This window comes from Lagenorhynchus albirostris, chromosome 12 (assembly GCF_949774975.1).
Source record: "Lagenorhynchus albirostris chromosome 12, mLagAlb1.1, whole genome shotgun sequence".
Classification (NCBI taxonomy): Eukaryota; Metazoa; Chordata; class Mammalia; order Artiodactyla; family Delphinidae; genus Lagenorhynchus; species Lagenorhynchus albirostris.
Genome location: NC_083106.1, coordinates 88066199 through 88084835, shown reverse-complemented (window position 1 = coordinate 88084835; position 18637 = coordinate 88066199).

Sequence of the window (18637 nt, the reverse complement as noted above, 5' to 3'; positions counted from 1 at the left end):
ACAATGAGGACTATGGGTAAGGTAAAATCAAAGACATAAAAATAAATAAAACATGGTCCATTTCATAAAGAATCTTACAATCTAGTATAGGAGATAAAGTGTTGTTATTGAAGTTGAAGGCTCCCATGTTACAAAGAAAGAGATATAGTTAGGATACCCTAGTTCAGAGGCAGCAAACTCAATGCTGAGCAAGTAACAGAGATGCAGTGGGCTGTATGGTGAACACCAGAGCTGACATCCATCCAAGGAAGGAACCAATGTGTGGCTGTAGCCAACAGTTGCCGTGACAAAATGTGGCCCTAGTGATGCCAGTTTTCCAAATTTCCAAGGAATGCCAGAAATCTGGATTTTCATTTGAAATTCTATGATTTTTTAAAATGTTGACAATCAATTTAAAGTATAAAGTAGGTAGTAAAGAAGAGAAGAAAGATACTCAATTCCCATATAGCCAGATCTCAAAAAGACTGGAATGTTGTTCAGAATATTCAGCAGTGCTACAGGCCCTGGGCACAATGATAGCAGCAGAGACCACCTATCTTTTCCCCATCAGTGGTGGTTAGTAGAGATGGTCAAGATATTTAACCATTAGTACAGATAATAAAAATAACAAATACTTTTATTTTACCTACTATGTGTCAGCTCTCTTCTAAATGCTCTGCGTTTCGTCTCAGAACAACCACTTGAGAGAGATACATTGTCATCTCCATTTTAGAGATGAGTAAAACTGAGTCAAAGAAAGACTAATTAGCCCACACATCTTGTAAGTGGTGGAGCTAGGACTCGAGCCCAGGAAACTGGCTCCAGAGCACAAGTGCTTAATGCATTATTAATGAATACAGTCAGTCAGAATGCCCCAGAATCATTGCTGGGGTGCTGGGAAGCCAGGACAGGATTCTAGAGGGTCCCTGCAGGACCAGATGTTAACTCTTTAGTAGATGGATTATGGAGAGGTCTAAGGGCCCCAGGGAAACAGTAGGAGAGCTAGAGAAATTCAGAGGGTTGGGGTATCTTCAAGGGACTCGTCAGCAGCTATTTACCAACCAGTTTAGAAATGTTGATCAAGTAATTGACATTACAGGTGCAGCCGACAAATTTCCTGGTTGCACCGTTTAGTCGGACAAGCAGTGCCTGATGCGTGGTAAGTATTAAATAGATGTTAGTCATGATTATCTTTACCCAGGCACCATGCATTACTGAAGATCTCTGCTTCAAAGATTCCTCTTTCTAGGCTACCTCATAGGCCCTTAACTCATGAGAGATGACTCTTATTCAGTCAGGCTCTAATCCCTCTCTTTTCTAAGCATCTCTAGACTCTGAACACAGTAAACTAGTGGAACCTCTCAGAGAGGTGAGGATATGTCAAGTAGTCTGAGGGTTCTCAGCTGGGAGCCAACATACTCATGCTTGTACTCTACAGCACTGCTATTAAACAGGCAGATTGTTTTATAAATAGGGTCTTCAGAGAGTCTTCAGGGAAACTAGGCCAAGCTTAAACAGAAGAGGGGACACTTGAACTAAAGATAGAAAGAAGTCAATAAACGAAGCTGGAAAAACCATGAGCATAAACACGGATATGTGTGAACATACAAATCTAATTTATGCTTAATTTGGACAGTCTCAAAATTCTACTACAACCGGTTGACTCTGATTTCTTTTGACATTTCCACCAGAGAAGCTTTTCACACTTCAGATACTTTTCTACTTTCATTCTATCAGATGACTTCAGTTCATACACAGGAATGGTCTTTAAAGAATATTTCATATTACAAGATATTTTCATAATTCATGTTTTTTTCATCACAGCATTTCCTTTGAAAATTGTTTATATGGCTTAATATGTTTGTCATTTTGCATTTACACTCAGTGGCTGATCAAGTTATCTAAAAGATTTAACCTAAAGGGATACTGCCAAGCATTAAATTTAGGCATAATTTGACCTAATAAGTTTCTTTCCAATAAAGTAACCAGTGTTATTTAGATTCTAGATATCACTGATTCTGTTCATTTATTTTTAATTTTCTCTAACAGTTACCTTTTCAATGTCAATACTTTAAAAATCCTTGTTTTAACCCCTGTATACTGGCTATAGTCTGTGGTATAATTATTAATGCATTTACCATACACTCTGATTTTGTTGATGAGGGGAGATGCATGAAACAGCCAGCAAGAAAAAAAAAAATCCCACATCCCTACATCAAGTATTTTTTTTGTTTGTTTCTTTTTAATTTTTGTTTTTGTATTTGCTTGCTTGCTTTTTCATGTACCTCCCCTCATTAATAAAATCAGAGTTTGGGGTTGACATGTACACACTGTTATATTTAAAATGTATAACAAACAAGGAACTACTGTACAGCACAGGGGGAAAAAAGCCACATCAAGTTTTAACCTGTGTTAGAAATAATGTTAAAAAGGATCAGTGATTATCAAATTTAAAAGAATATATCAAAGAGAAAAGAATTTCAGTTTCCTTAGAATGTATTCTTCAAAGAAAAGGGGAAGAAATGTGTTAAAAATATTTGTAGAAAGATACTTCAAAGAACACATTCTAAACTCACATCAGCTTATCTAAAAATATCCATACCTATTAAACATTTTCCTACTTCCGGCAACTTGGTCTAAGAAAATAATTCAAAATATGTAAAGTTATATGCATGTCCAGTGCCATCTTTGTTATAATAGTGAAAACTTGAAAGCAGCATAAAGTAGGAAGAGTTGAATACAGTGTGGTAATTCTGTTCAACAATTCCCCATTTAAAAGTACGTGCTTCCATTTCCCACATTTTTCTTAGATTACCACAGTCATAACCAACTTTCTCCTTACCTTCAGTGTTACCATTCTCCTACCCATCCTCCAGACTTCTGCCCATAACACTTCTCTAAATCACAATTTTGGTCTTGTTATTTCTCTGCTTAGGATACTTCCACAGTTTCCCATCTCCTTCAGGAAAAATTCAGATTAGTATTCTCTGAGGCCCTGCATAACCCAGCCTTACCAATCTCTCCAAACCTTAAGGCAATGATTAGTTTAGCCCAAGTATCATGATTCCTTAAGTGCCAAGTATGTATTTAGGTGCCCCTTCTAGAATTAAGAACTTCTGCAGCCATAAACCAAGGAACTACTTAGACCTCCCAATATCCACTTGGGCAATCTAGGGTATAGATTACAGTGATCTGAACTAGGATAATGGCTGTAGAGATGAGGCAATAAATGAGCATACTACAGATATATTGGGGAGGTAGATTTGGCAGGTTGGTGTTTGACTGGATATAGGAAATAAAGTAGACAGAAGGATTAAAGATAGCAGTAAGGTTTCTGACCAGGAAACCCAAATGAGGAGGAGACCTGAGAGGAGAGTTTCTGGGTTCTATTTCAGGTATATAGAATCTAAGATAAGTGTGTCATCTGGAGGTACCCAGCAAATATTAGCCATATGGGTCAGAACCCAAAAGAAACAAAAGGAAAAAAGCAAAGGCCTGACAGTGGTTGGAATTATTAAGGAAAAAAAGAGCAGAGACTGAAAAAAATAAGGACTAAGATAAAAATGAGAACAACAATATTTAATGATTAAACATAGAAATTGAATCTCAGACAGTAGTCAGAGAACAAAGGATGAGAATGTGAAAGAAAAAACTGGGACAGCATGGCTTCATTGACATAAAAAGATAAAAGCTGTATTTCAAAGAAGGGAGCACCAATAGGCCATGCTACTGAAATGATAAATAAAGTTAGCATTAAAACTTGCCCATCGTTTTTTGCAACAAGGTCACTGGAGGCCTTGGTAAGAGCAGTTTCAGTGGAAGAATGTAAGCAGCAGCCAGAATGCAGTAAACTGAGGAGGACTGAGAAGTGTTCAGTCCTGGGTCCACACACAATAAGTGCACCAGAGATGTCCACCACCATCGAGTGGAGACAGGCAGGAAATACAACTCAAAAATACAAGAGAAGAAGACAGACAGGATGGCCAATGGGAGAGTAGTGCCTAGGGGTCCAAGAAAAGCTTATGTTGCTTTTAGGAAGAAAAGACTTACGTGTATTGTATTTAAATACTTAATGAAAGGAGTCTATAAAGAAGGAGATGTTGAAGAAAGGAGAAAAAGGATAAAGCGAGATCCCTGAAAGGGCAAAAATTATGGAAACTAGAGTTGAAATGAAGGAATAACTTTAATATATCTCCTTCCATAAGAGGAAATAAAGAAGATAGAAGATAGAAGTTTAGAGGAGGGGAGAAGAGGAAAAATCTGGAGGAAGAGGAGAATTAGGAGTAGGAGAGAAAGAAGGAATCCTCAACATTTAATGAGTGCTTTTCAGATGACATAACTGTACCTCAGTAAGATTAATTGCACCTAATGAGTGGCAGAATCTGAATTTAAAACTAATTTTAAACTTTGATCTTTCTTATCCATTCTGGGTGTGCTCACTAAGGTTTAAGAAGAATGGAAGTGGTTTGACATAGACATAGCAGAGAACAAGAAAAATCCAACTCAGGAAACAAAAATGTCTAGTGTCTAAAAGAACTGAAGACTTTAAAGTTTTAGTGGCACCAATCTTCACAGGTAAATTATTTTTCTCCAGCAAAGCTCTGTTGGTGTTGTGAAAAACACATGGTTGAGGTTTTGTGATGATACAAACTCAGGAAGACAATGACAAAAATAAGTTGAAGATATTGGCAAGTAAGAGGCTAAAATAATGAGACATGAAATCCAAGACAGATGGCATAGGAAGTGAAATCAGGAAAGACTGACAAAGAGAACCTAGTCAAGGGATTGGAGAGTCCTAGAAGGGGCCATTTTAGATATACCCTTGAGCTTAATATATTGACTAGAATAAAATGGAAATTGATTAAGTATTTTCTAATAAATGAATGAATTAATGGCAACCAAGGTCTACCATGTTGAAACACAAGGCCAGAAGGGACATTTGATTCAGATCTCTCCTTCATAAATAATACCAAATGAGATTTCTTTAAATGTCCAACAGGACTTGATAGTAATCCAATAGGTTGACATAATCAAAACAGCTTTCCTAGATAAAATATTATGTGGAATCCTTCAAAGTTTTCTCGAGAAGGGCTTAGAGAAAGAGAAGCTTCTGCTGGTGACAAGCTGCTCCACAACTCTGTCCCCTCTCCCCATTAATTTCACCATTTCATAATTTCCTTCAGGGTTTTATTCACCATATTTATCCTCAAAACACCTTATCTCCAGGGTTATGATTACTCCCTTTAAAATATAGAATCTTATTTCCAATGCTTCCTTATAGCATAGCTGAAACATGCTAATATTTCAAAAGAATGTTTTAAACATTAAAGAACTATATGAAAGAAAATAAAGAAAACTCAGAAACATTAAAGAGAACCAAAATATTCACTTTCAGTGAAAATATTCACTGGCAGTTAACTATGTTTGTATACGCTGATCTGTTCCATGTCTTATTTAAAACCTTAGTCAAATTATTCTCCTTTTAAGTTGTCTGGCTTCCCAGATAAATGAACATCATTTGGAGTTTATTTAAAAATTTCAGGGATTTCCCTGGATGTCCAGTAGTTAAGAATCTGAGCTTCCACTGCAGGGGACACAGGTTTGATCCCTGGTAGGGGAATTAAGATCCCACATGGCAATAAATAATTAAATAGAAAAAGAAAAACTTCCACACCGCTTTATGGCTTAGTGAGTAATTCACTCCTTCCACCAAGCTGTCTCTGCAAAGTCACTTTAGTCTTTCACTAAATTAGAGAGTCCCTGAGATCATTATGCACAAGGACCCAACTTATAGAAAATAAGATATTCTTACAAAGACACTATCTACATATCTACTTATTATAAAAACTAGACCTTCATCTTTATATTTTAAAGAATTTTCATCCTTGAACTGTGTTGCATTTTAGGAACCTTCATCTGAATACATGAAAAGCAATAAGAAATCTGAGGTTTTTTTTTAAACTTCACATTCCAACCGAAGAGTGCCATCTCCATCCTTTGAAGTGAAACTATGCATCGACGAAAAATACAAATAAATTTTTTGGAAGTTACAGAGAATCCAAATTTTACTTAATATAATGGGCTAACATGGGATGGGCTATTTGGAAAAGTGTCAAGCTTCTTATCCTCAAGTTCATTTGTGGAAAGGTTAGAGAGTCAAATGTCAGAGATGACCCAGATCATTTCCAGTTCTACCACCATAGATGCTCACCACCTTTGCAATAAGATAATCTATATACTAGTTGGCAGATTCGGTGGAACATAATATATATCCACATCCGCCCAAGAATTATAGAGAAACTATCATTATAAAAAGCCTCTGTGTGAAGCAATTGTCACAGTGTAAATGATATGGCTGTTCCTCAAGTGGAGAGTTCTGGATCTTGCTTCCATTCCCAGCAAGATGGCAAATAAGCAACATCAGCACCAAGCCCAGAGAAAATCGCAACTTCGGGGGCAAAGCAAAATGTGCAACAGTACATTCTATACAAGAAAAAAAATGCCTAATCAATAGTTTCAGATAAGGGAAAAATGTTCTTATAAAGGTCTAACACCATGTTATTTTCATAACATGAAACTAAATAACAAAGGAAGCTGAAATAATAAAGGAAGCAAAACGTTCGGTCAATTCCCTGGGCTTGGTGCTAGTATACCAGTCTTACTTTGCTTTTTCATAAGTGAACCAAAAAAGAAATCTCCACATTTTCCAGAGAAATTAAGATTTTCACCTAAAAATATATTTATCTGTGTAGATAGGATCAAAGTAATTTTTGAAGGCTTTGTGCATGGGCAGAAAAGCAACAAATATACTTCAATACTAAGAAAAGACTTGTAGAAAAATTTTAATGTACATTTAGAATATAATATAATATTTATGATAATGGATTCTTGTAATATAGTTGAAATAAGATCCAAGAACATTATAGAACTGTTGGTGAAAATATCAACTGATAGGCTGCAGTAGATAAAAATACTGGGTCTCATCAAAAATATTTTAAATATGACAGGAGAAGGCATTCTATCTTTTTAAAAATATGATGTGCCTATAACTAGAATACTAAATATAGTTCTCATCACTATACCTTAGGAAAGACTTAATGGGCTAGAAGTGAATAGATGTGTGTTTATATAAATGTATACCACATATAATTATTTCATTATGACATAGAAAAGCAAATGAAGTTCTACCATGTAAATAAAAAGTGTAAAACTCTTTAAGGCTGTAAAAATGAAAACTTAGGGAAGATATTACTAGTCAGTCTAAAATATACTAAAGTATGTATGATAACTAATTCCTGTTTCATGAGTGCTCACTGTGTTGTAAGCACTATTCTAAGCACTTTGCATGTATTATGACATTTAATCCCTCCACAATACCTCTTCCATTTGGTAATATTAATGTCCAAATGAAGCACAGAGAAGTCCAATAATTTGCCCTATGTGACACCGATAGTAAGTAATAGAGCTGAGATTAAAACACAGACATTTTGGCTTCAGGGAATGTACTCTTAGTCACTGCATGTGAAACACAAACCTAATTTTTAACATTGAGAGAGGCGTTTAATGAACTGGAAGGAGGTACATTTGAGGCAAATGAAAATAAGTATAAAATGAGCTAAAAACCTTGAAAACAAGACTTTGAATCCTAAAAGACAAAACACATTTAAAATATAAAAATAGGATCAAGAAGTCTTTATAAACTTGCACACACAGTAGCATAGAGCAGGAAAAGTAGGGTAGGTAAATCTGTAGCCTTGAGTGTGGCCTCAGTCAGTTACAGCCTCCCCCGGTGCCATGCTTGCTGCCAACACATACAGAGGCTGCAGAGGATGAGAAGCCTCTGGTCTCACCCCAGCTGGCACCCATTTCTCTTCCACATTTCAATGTGGAAGGCTCAGCCTTTTGTGTCCACCTGGGTGGAGGTTTTCCGTATTGAGCCATAAGCATCTACAGGGCAGAGAGCAGATCTTACCCAGGTCTCTTGGCGTATCATGCAACTCAGTGCCGCACTCAAGGTTTTTGTTAGGTAGATTTTAATTTTGATAACTTGATGTGCTGCTATTTTCCTCAGTTTCACAATGTCATACACCCATAGGGTGTATTTTGAGGAATAAGAATGTGGTTTTGATCTATTTTCTTTTCACTGTTGATAAGAATTTGGCTGAACACATAACTTCATGACATTGGAATAGGGAATGTCAATAAAATATTCTTTAGGGACATACCATATCTAAGGTTAATAACAGTTCATTTTTATTGAAGATTCTGACAAAGAATTTGTTCAGATTGGGTACATGATCATCCTGGAGATGTTCTTCCTACATCTAATCCACCCTCCTGAATCCATCGGGCCTTTGTTAACCTCGTGCTGCTGCTGCTTACTTTACCAGAGTGTTTGGTACAGCACACAATCACCGTCCTTTTCTAGGCATCAGTTAACAGGAAAAGGATATCATACACCATCTCCCTCGCTCCTCTCATATTCATTCTCTCTCTGAAATATGACCCTAGGCAGGAAAACACAGAGGAGGTTATTCAATGAAGAGTTGGGTAAAGTGGACACCAAGACTCATCTTTACTACATCTATTAAATATAATGTCCATCCCAGTTAGCAGGGAACTTTTCCCCAAAAGTCAGAATATGTCTTTTGTTGTAAAAATTGTGTACTTTAAAATCATATTGTTGGTTTTTGTATTCTCCTAAGAATAAACTATCAACATTTTGTCTAGGCTGGTCTTGGGGAGAGTGTGACTCATATATTTTCACAAAATCTGGGTCACCTGAAATCCTTAAAATTGTGGAAGGTGGGGGAGAAAACACAGTTCTGCCATAAGCTCAGGAGTAGTAAAACCTAATCCAAGAAGAAATTACATAGTTAGAAATCAAAATTTCAAAAAGCTATTATGTGTATACTACCTACTTTCTCTAAGTCATCATTTGCAGCTACAAGTTTACTTTCAGACTAACTTGTTCTCTTACACATGTCTATCATTTGATGCCTCTGACAATGACAGGACACTACTTGATAAGCCACAGCCACTCCGCAGTGGGTCCCTTCTTCACACAGTGTAACCCGCTTTCCTTGTGGAAAGCACTTGTCTCCATCCCAAAGCACACTGCTTATGCTCATTAGACACAGTAGTTACCCCATTTTTCCTCAGGTGTTTGTTTTCTTTTTTTAATAAATTTATTTATTTATTTTGGCTGTGTTGTGTCTTCATCGCTGCGTGCAGGCTTTCTCTAGTGGTGGCAAGCGGGGTCTACTCTTCACTGTGGTGCGCGGGCTTCTCACTGCGGTGGTCTCTCTCGCTGTGGAGCATGGGCTCCAGGCACACGGGCCTCAGTAGCTGTGGCACGCAGGATCAGTAGTTGTGGCACACAGGTCTAGTTGCTCCATGGCATGTGGGATCCTCCCGGACCAGGGCTCGAACCGATGTCCCCCGCATCGGCAGGCGGAGTCTCAACCACTGCACCACCAGGCAAGTCCCGCTTCCTTAGGTTTTTAGCTGTCTTCCCCACTAGATGGAGAAGTCTATTCTCTATTTGCCACTATTTCAAACACAGTGCATTGGTCTAACACTGTGCCTCACACAGAGTAGGCATGCTTCTTACTCTGTATTTTCTTAACTTCAACTAATGAAAACCCACATACTCCCAGACTTGACCACAACATACCTCCCAGTCTACATTCTAGACTTTCAGAATGGTCTGTGAGAATAACAGGAGTCAAAGTTGGGTATATACACATTAAGAAGTAATGAGAAATGCTACATGTTGACAACTGAGTTGTTTAAATATATTCTAAAAGAGATGAGTGGCTGTCACTATTTAAAATGACGTGCATTTCAAATATAATTTGAAAATGGCTTCTTACCTTTAGTCATTTAACCTCAAAGCATTTTTGTTTGAATGAAACAAAAACTTTGGGAAAACAAAGATTGTTCTCTCAATAACAACCAAAATAGGCATAAAAATTTTTACATCATACTTATGCTTCAAACTCAGTGCCTAATGAAGTTATTTTAAATGATTCATCAAACTAAATATGCTTTCCTAATGCAAATTCTGAATTTAGTTTTTATTACATTTATAAACTCAATGTGTAGTAGAGAGTTTCTTCATAAACTTCCCCAGTGCAGACATAAAACAAGTGTAATCACGTTGTCCTTATTCATTCTGACACTCAAACAGTTGACATAGAATAATAAAAAGCTTTGCTGTCAGTATTTTGATAAATAACATGTTAATTATTAACTTCATACCTCCTTCAGAAGGTCCCCTTCATCATTCATCTCACACAGTTTTACTTAAGTTGGCTTAGGAAACCACAGTCTCCCCAACAAATGCATTCAACATGTATTTATATGTATACCCAAAACAAACACTGCAGATGATGAATTGCATAGAGGCTCTTTCCAGAGGGGTCTGACAGGTAACAAAAGATAAGCACCAGACTCTGATGTGTCATGCCCAAGGCACAATACACTAGAAATGCACTAGAAAAGTCTAATGACAAATGTTCATTTATGCCTGACTCCCTACAAACAAAGGATATACAAAGCTTAAAACTGTGTTGATCAACATTTTCTGCAACATACTGGTTTTGTTATATAACAATTGTATTCTGGAATGAAATCTATTGTTAGACTGAGATAATGAAATATTTATTAGACAACTATGCTATCGAAGTCCACAGACAAAAACATATTTGGAAAAATACACCTGTAAGTGACCCAGATTTTTACTGATGTCAAAGATCTACTTATTTGTAATTTCTATTTTTATTTTCCTTTCTAGCATCACTTCTAGTCTCTAAATTAATTCTGGTCCTGTGTTGTATAACTACTGTCATCTTTCTTTAGCCTTTTCAATTCTCCAAATGTCAGTCTCTGAAGAACCCCAGCCATTACAGCTGTCCACAATGAGCACAGAAATCATCTACAAGCTGCTCTACATGGTCCCAGAAACAATCCTAACTCAGTCAGAGGAAATAGGAAATGCTTTCTCAAAGGGAGTTTGCTGCCTTCAACCACAACTTCAAGTCTAGTTGATGGGGGATGGTAGGAGGCTTTTTCTGAATCCAGTCAAACCCTCTGTACCCTCCTCCTTGTGTGATGTATAGTCTCCACAGCTGATCACTCCTTTCCAGGGCGTCTAGGCCCAAGAAAGTCCAGGCCCAACTCCAACTGGTCAGCTGGGACTGACTCTCTTGTTCTATCTCTGCAATTGCATAGTCATTATTTTATGTTTGTTGTAATCAACTCTACCTTTTCCTTTATTTCTTTGATCATCGTTCCAGTTGTCTCTCTTTCCTACCTTATGAATGTCAATATCTTCTCCGTTTACCCTCTTTGTTTCTTTCTACTCAAACTGCAATATAAAATTCAAACATACTGTGTACAACAGTTGCTATATTGCTGAGAAATTTTTATCTCTGTTCTTAATTACAAAAATGAGTATTTGAAAGTGTTTTCATTTCTCTTTTAAAACTTAAAAAGCTTAAAATTAACCTATTTACCTGTTCACTTGGTTGTTTTTCATCCAAACCTAAATGCTGATTCTCTTTATAAAATTTAATAATGCATCTATCTATTTTGTAGAATCAAGATGAAGTAAAAACTTATACCTGAAGTTGCCAGATAATCAATATTATTTACATAAAACACAACAATCTAAATACAGTTTGCATCCACAGCCACAACTTTTTCCTAACTCTCCAAATTAATAACTCATCCTAATTCTAATATTTGAAGTAAAATGGAAAAATTGTTGTGTCATAAAACACAGAGTTGGTACATTTCTGACAAATAAATCAGATAAACTATTAGATCTTACTAAGTTGTTAGAACTTAGTTATTCTTCATTTATAAGATTTTCCATGTCATGAAGAGCTGTCTTATCTGCCCAATAGAGGCATAAACTGCACATTATTAAGTCAAAGAGATCTTAATTCAGAGATTCTCATTTCTAGTGACAACCTATTCACGAGCATCCTTCCAACTCTGTTGTACTCATTGGGCCTGTACGTCATCATCTAACCTACTAATCAAATTATCTTTAGCCCCTCCTCATTATAATTGGACTCTTCCTGAACTAAACCTCAAGATTAACTGTTTTAACAGTCTCCCCCCGCCCCCCATCCAGCTTCTTCTCCCACCAGTCTAGTTGTATACTGACTGTGGTTATTTTCACAATTGTTTATCATAGTTGTGCTGGTTATTGCATACATGCAATTTAATTAAATATTATGTAAACTAATATGAAGAAAGATATTTAACATTTCTTCAAATCTAAGCTGAATGTTTTAGAAAGACTTGAAAATATAATACATGCCATAGTTTGGGCTTCTATAACAAAATACCATAGAATGAATGGGTAGCTTATAAACAATAGAAATTTATTTCTCACAGTTCTGGAGCCTGGAAAGTTCAAGATCAAGAACAGATTCAACATCTGGGGAGGGCAGCTTCCTGATTCATAGACAGCTGTCTTCTCACTGTGTCCTAACTTTGCAGAAAGGGTGAGGGAGCTCTCTGGAGTCTCTTTCATAAGGGCACTAATCCAATTTATGAGAGATCAGTTCATAGCAGTATATGTCAAATACAAATTGTTGAATTCCGTTTGGGTAATATAAATGTAAAAAAAAATTAAAACAATTTGTTAAATTTAGAATTCTCTTTCAGATTGTCTTACAATGGTTTTTAAGACCTAGCATCCAAGAAACAAAAAACAAAAAATCTTATATTATTCTTATATGATGCACTATGATAATGGTTTTTTGCAAGAAAGACAATATGAGATTCAAACCAATGGATGTATACTCAAAAAAAGACATTGTTCTAAATTCAATATGTTGGTTAACAAATGTATAATTATACAACTCAATTTAAAATAATATGTTTAAAATATTTACTCTTTTTTATGATTCCTTATTTCTGCTGACTTTCTTGATTAACCAACCAATTTTCTTACCTGATTGTTTAGGATAAAATACATCTTTTACCTTTATAAGCTTTTCTTAAAAATGTTGATGAGGCCTTTTGGGGAGAAATGCCACATTTAATACATGCACTTACTTTTGCCTCTTTCAAAAAAAAAGTTAACAAAATACCATAAGCAAAAAGTGAGAAAAGAAAATGGAAATGGGGACAAAAGAAAAAAGATCTGGGTGGAATAAAGCAGTAAGAAAAATTGTACCAAACATTTAACAAAACTCAGAGAGCTATTCCCACATAATTAGTGAGGAAAACCAGGAAACAATGCAGTGTACCACATAGAACTTTCCAAAAATAAGAGAAATAAAACAAAGAAATGGAAAATAAGATAGAAGGGATTAAAAAAGAAAAAGATTACCAATCCAGGAGGTTCAACATATGAATAATAAAAGATTCTGAAAAAGATGAGAGAAAATAGAGGGAAATAAACCTTCAAAAATATTTATTTCCCAGAATTGAAGGGCATGAGTTTCCAGAATGAAATGGTACTCTGTATACCTAGCTAAGTAGATTACAATTGATACAAGACTCACCGTCATAAAATTTCAGAATGCTAGCACATACCATGGATGAGGAATCAGAATGAACTCAGACTTCTTAATAACATCACTGGAACTTAGAAAACAATGGAGAAAGAATTTCAGAATCATGTGGGAAATTGTCTAACCCATAATTCTATACTGAGTCAAAACTAACAATCAAGTGAAGAGCAAAATGAAGACATGTTTCACATACCACTCATATACTTTTCTCAAAAAACTGATGAAAGATGTGTTTCTCCGAAATAGGAAACCAATACAGAGGAAAACCATAAAACCAAGTAACAGGAGATCCAAATGGTGGAGAGTAAAGGGAATCCCCAGGAAATTGATAAGGTGAAATCTCAGAATGACAGCTGAATGACATATATGATAGTACTTTACTTTTATAAGCAGTAAAGTACTATCAGATATGTTCAGGACAAAAGCCCAAGAAATAATTTACAAGAAGAATAAGTTAATAAAATACCTCTTGTACATGAATGTTGGGAAATAATTGAGGTTGAATTTCTAATATATATATATGGGATAGTAAGCAACTAGGAAAAAAAGACAATTATTAACTCTGAAACCACACACCTTGGATAGGACTTGAAGCCAGCTGCACTTCAGATTGGGACTTGAACCCACATTCTCTGATGTAGAAGGGAACTCAAACCCACAGTCTTTTGATTGAAACTGTACACCTGGCCACAGGACTTACTGAAGCTCAGGTTCTTTTGTCTCGGCACAGAGAGAATTCAGCAAGAGGCAAAGTGACAGGCAAAAAATGAGTTTATTAGCGAGGGATGCTTGTGAGAGATATGAGCAGGTAGGCAAGGGAGCGCAGCCCTAAGAACAAAGAGCATTACATTTTTAAAATCAAAGAAAATTGGGAGGAGATAAGACTCCCTTCTTCCTCATTTTTGGGTAGACATCAAGGCTTATGTCATTAGTTCCTCCTTTGACCCTATATCGTATAACAGGGACTGTCATGGTGCTATTTAAATCATAGGTATATTAACAAAATGGTGGTAATGTATACTAAAATATGGTGATTCATCCCAGGTTTTTGTATAATGTCCCCTTTCACCTAGTTTCTTTCCCCTTTCACCTGTATTCCTGTCTTGGTTACATGCAGAGATTCTACTCTTCGAGGACCATTAACTCCCTGACTTCATGTAACAAGATTCAGACCCCATATCTATTGTCATGTGTTTTAATTATCAGGGTTTGTGGCTTGAGTGTGCCTGGTGCTTAAATGCACCTGGTCTTCCTTCAAGGTAAAATAAATTGTTGCTAGGCTACTGGATTATTTTCTTAAGTGGTCACTGGCTTACAACAGTCTTCCAAACTCCCTTAAAATTCCCTTTCTTCCTTTAATCTTCTAGTAGGATTTCTAAACTAACTGTTTAATTATATTACTCTATGCCTATCAACTCCATGGAAAAGAAAAAATTATATGAGCAAGGAAAAATTATCATATGATAATACTACATGGCCCAATTGTGGATAGCTTTACAATTGTGAATTACATTCACAATGTAAAGACTAAATATTTGTTCTACTAAAATCACAATACTTTATTAAGATGATTAGGAAAATTGAAAGTGTGCATGTGCATTCAGGGAGGAGGGAGGAAAAAGAGCTAAATCCTCATTTATCCAATGTGAGAAGTCAGTAGTTAATGCCAAACAATTACAGAGGCATAAATAGTAATTTAAGTACAATTTTTAGACATATTGAGTACAAACAAAAGATATAGCTAAAGAAATTGAGAATGGATGTCTTTGGAGGAGAAAAAGAGGTAGAACAAAGAACTGTTTAACTCTTTAAACCATGGGCACTTATAACTTTAATGATTGGAGACAAGTTGTCAGAGTAGAACAACTTGAGCTCGCCTCCTCTCATGAAAGCAAAATCGCAATGAACTGCTGAACAGTCATCAACAAAAAAATGACTGGAACCTACCAAAAAAGATATTCTACATCCATAGAAAAAGAAGAAGCCACAATGAGACAGAAGGCAGGGGCACTTTTGCAATATAATCAAATTCCATGCCTGCCAGGTGGGTGACCCATAAACTGGAAAATAATTATATTGCAAAGGTTCTCCCACAGAAGTGAGAGTTCTGAGACCAACATCAGGCTCCCAAGCCTGGGGTCTGGCATCAGGAGGAGGATTCCTCAGAGCATTTGACATTGAAGGCCAGCAGGGCTTCAGTTCAGGAGCTCCACAGGACAGGGGGAAACAGAGACTCAACTATTGGAGGGTTCACACAATTTTCACATGGACTGGGACCCGGGGCAAAGCAGGGACACCATAGGACCCTGGGCCAGACCTAACTGCAGGTTTTGGAGTGTCTCCAGGGGAGGAGGGAGTCAGCTATGGCCCACTGTGGGAGGCAAGGACACTGGAGGTTGAAGCCCCTAGTGAATATTCCTAGGCATGATCACTTTTGTAGGTCACCATTTTGGCACCAAGACCTGGTCCCACTCAACAGCCTGCAAGGTCCAGTGCTGGGGCACCTCAGGCCAAACAAGCAACATGGTGGGAACACAGCACCACCCATCAGGCAGGCTGCATAAAGTCCTCCTGAGCCCACAGCCACCTCTAGACACACCCCTTGACACAGCCCTGCCCACCAGAGGGAAAAGACCCAGCTCCACTCACCAGTGAGCACCAGTCCCTCCTACCAGGAAGCCTGCACAAGCCCCTGGACCAACTTCACCCATGAAGGGGAAGACACCAGAAGCAAGAAGAACTACAATTCAGCATCCTGCAGAATAGAGACCACGACACAGAACACTAGACAAAATGAGACGGCAGAGAAATATGTTCCAGGTGAAGGAACAAGATAAAACCCCAGAAGAACACCGATGTGAAGTGGAGGTAAGCAATCTGCCTGAAAAAGAATTCAGAATAATGATAGTAAAGATGATCCAAGATCTCAGAAAAAGAATGGAGGCACAGATGGAGAAGATATAAGAAATGTTTAACAAAGAGCTAGTAGATTTAAAGAACAAACAAACAGAGATGAACAATACAATAACTGAAATGAAAAATTATGCTAGAAGGAATCAATAGCAGAATAACTGAGGCAGAACAATGAATAAGTGAGCTAGAAGACAGATTGGTGGAAATCACTGCTGTGGAACAGAATAAAGAAAAAAGAAATGAGGACAGTCTAAGAGACTTCTAGGACAACATTAAACACACCAACATTCACATTATAGGGGTCCCACAAGGAAAAGAGAGAGAGAAAGGGCCTGAGAAAATATCTGAAGAGATAATAAATGAAAATTTTCCTAACATGGGAAAGGAAACACTCACTCAAGTCCAGGAAGCATAGAGAGTCCCATACAGGACAAACCCAAAGAGGAACACAAGACATATATTAATCAAATTGACAAAAAACAGAAAATATTAAAAGCAGCAAGAGAAAAGCAACAAATAACATACAAGGGATTCCCCATAAGGCTATAAGCTGATTTCTCAGCAGAAACTCAGCAGGCCAAAGGGAGTGGTACAATATATTTAATGTGATGAAAGGGAAAAACCTACAACAAAGAGTACTCCACAGCAAGGCTCTCATTCAGATTTGACAGAGAAATCACAATTTTATAGATAAGCAAAAGCTAAGCAAATTCAGCACCACAAAAGCAACTTTACAGCAGATGCTAAAGGAACTTCTCTAGGCAGAAAAGAAAAGCCCACAACTAGAAACAAGAAAATTATAAATGGTAAAGCTCACCAGTAAAGGAAAACATACAGTAAAGGTAAGAAATCATCCACACATAAATACGATATCAAAACCAGCAATTGTGAGAAGAGGAGAGTGCAAATGCAGGATGTTGGAAATGCACATGAAATTAAGAGACCAGCAACTTAAAACAATGTTGTATGTATATAGACTGCTCTATCAAAACTTCATGGTAACCTTAAACCAAAAATCTACAATAGATACACACACACAAAAGAAAAAGCAACCCAAACGCAACACTAAAGACAGACATCAAATCACAAGACAATAGACTAAAAGAGAAAGGGGAAAAACCTACAAAAACAAATCCAAAACAATTAACAAAATGGTAATAAGAACATACATATTGATAATTACCTTAAATGTAAACGGATTAAATGCTCCAACCAAAAGACATAGACTGGCTGAATGGATACAAAAATAAGACCCATCTATACACTGTCTAGAAGAGAACAACTTCATCTCTAGGGACACATACAGACTGAAAGTGAGGGGATGGAAAAAGATATTTTAGGAAAATAGAAATCAAAAGAAAGCTGGAGTAGCAGCACTCATATCAGAAAAAAATAAGCTTTAAAATAAAGACTGTTATAAGAGGCAAAGAAGGACACCACATAAAGATCAAGGGATCAATCCAAGAAGAAGATATAACAATTGTAAATATATATGCACGCAACATAAGAGCACCTCAAAATATAAGGCAAATGCTAACAGCCATAAAAGGGGAAACTGACAGTAACACAAAAATAGTGGGAGAGTTTACCACCCCACTTTCATCAATGGATAGACAATCCAGACAGAAAATCAATAAGGAAACACAGGCCTTAAATGACACATTAGGGCTTCCCTGGTGGCAGAGTGGTTGAGAGTCCACCTGCCGATGCAGGGGACACGGGTTCGTGCCCCAGTCCGGGGAGATCCCACATGCCGCGGAGCAGCTGGGCCCGTGAGCCATGGCCGCTGAGCCTGCGCATCCGGAGCCTGTGCTCCACAATGGGAGAGGCCACAACAGTGAGAGGCCCGCGTACCACAAAAAAAAAAAAAATGACACATTAGATCAGTTGGAATTAATTGATATTTATAGAGCATTCCATCTGAAAGCAGCAGAATATATATTCTTTTCAAGTGAATATGGAACGTTCTCCAGGATAGACCACATCCTAAGCCACAAAGCTAGCCTAAGTAAATTTAAGAAAATTGAAGTCCTATCAACCATCTTTCCTGACCAAAAATGCTCTGAGATTAGAAATCTCATACAAGAAAAAAAACTGTAAAAAACACAAACATGTGTAGGCTAAACAGCATGTTACTAAGCAACCAATAGATCACTGAAGCAATCAAAGAGGAAATAAAAAACACCTAGAAACAAATGAAAAACACC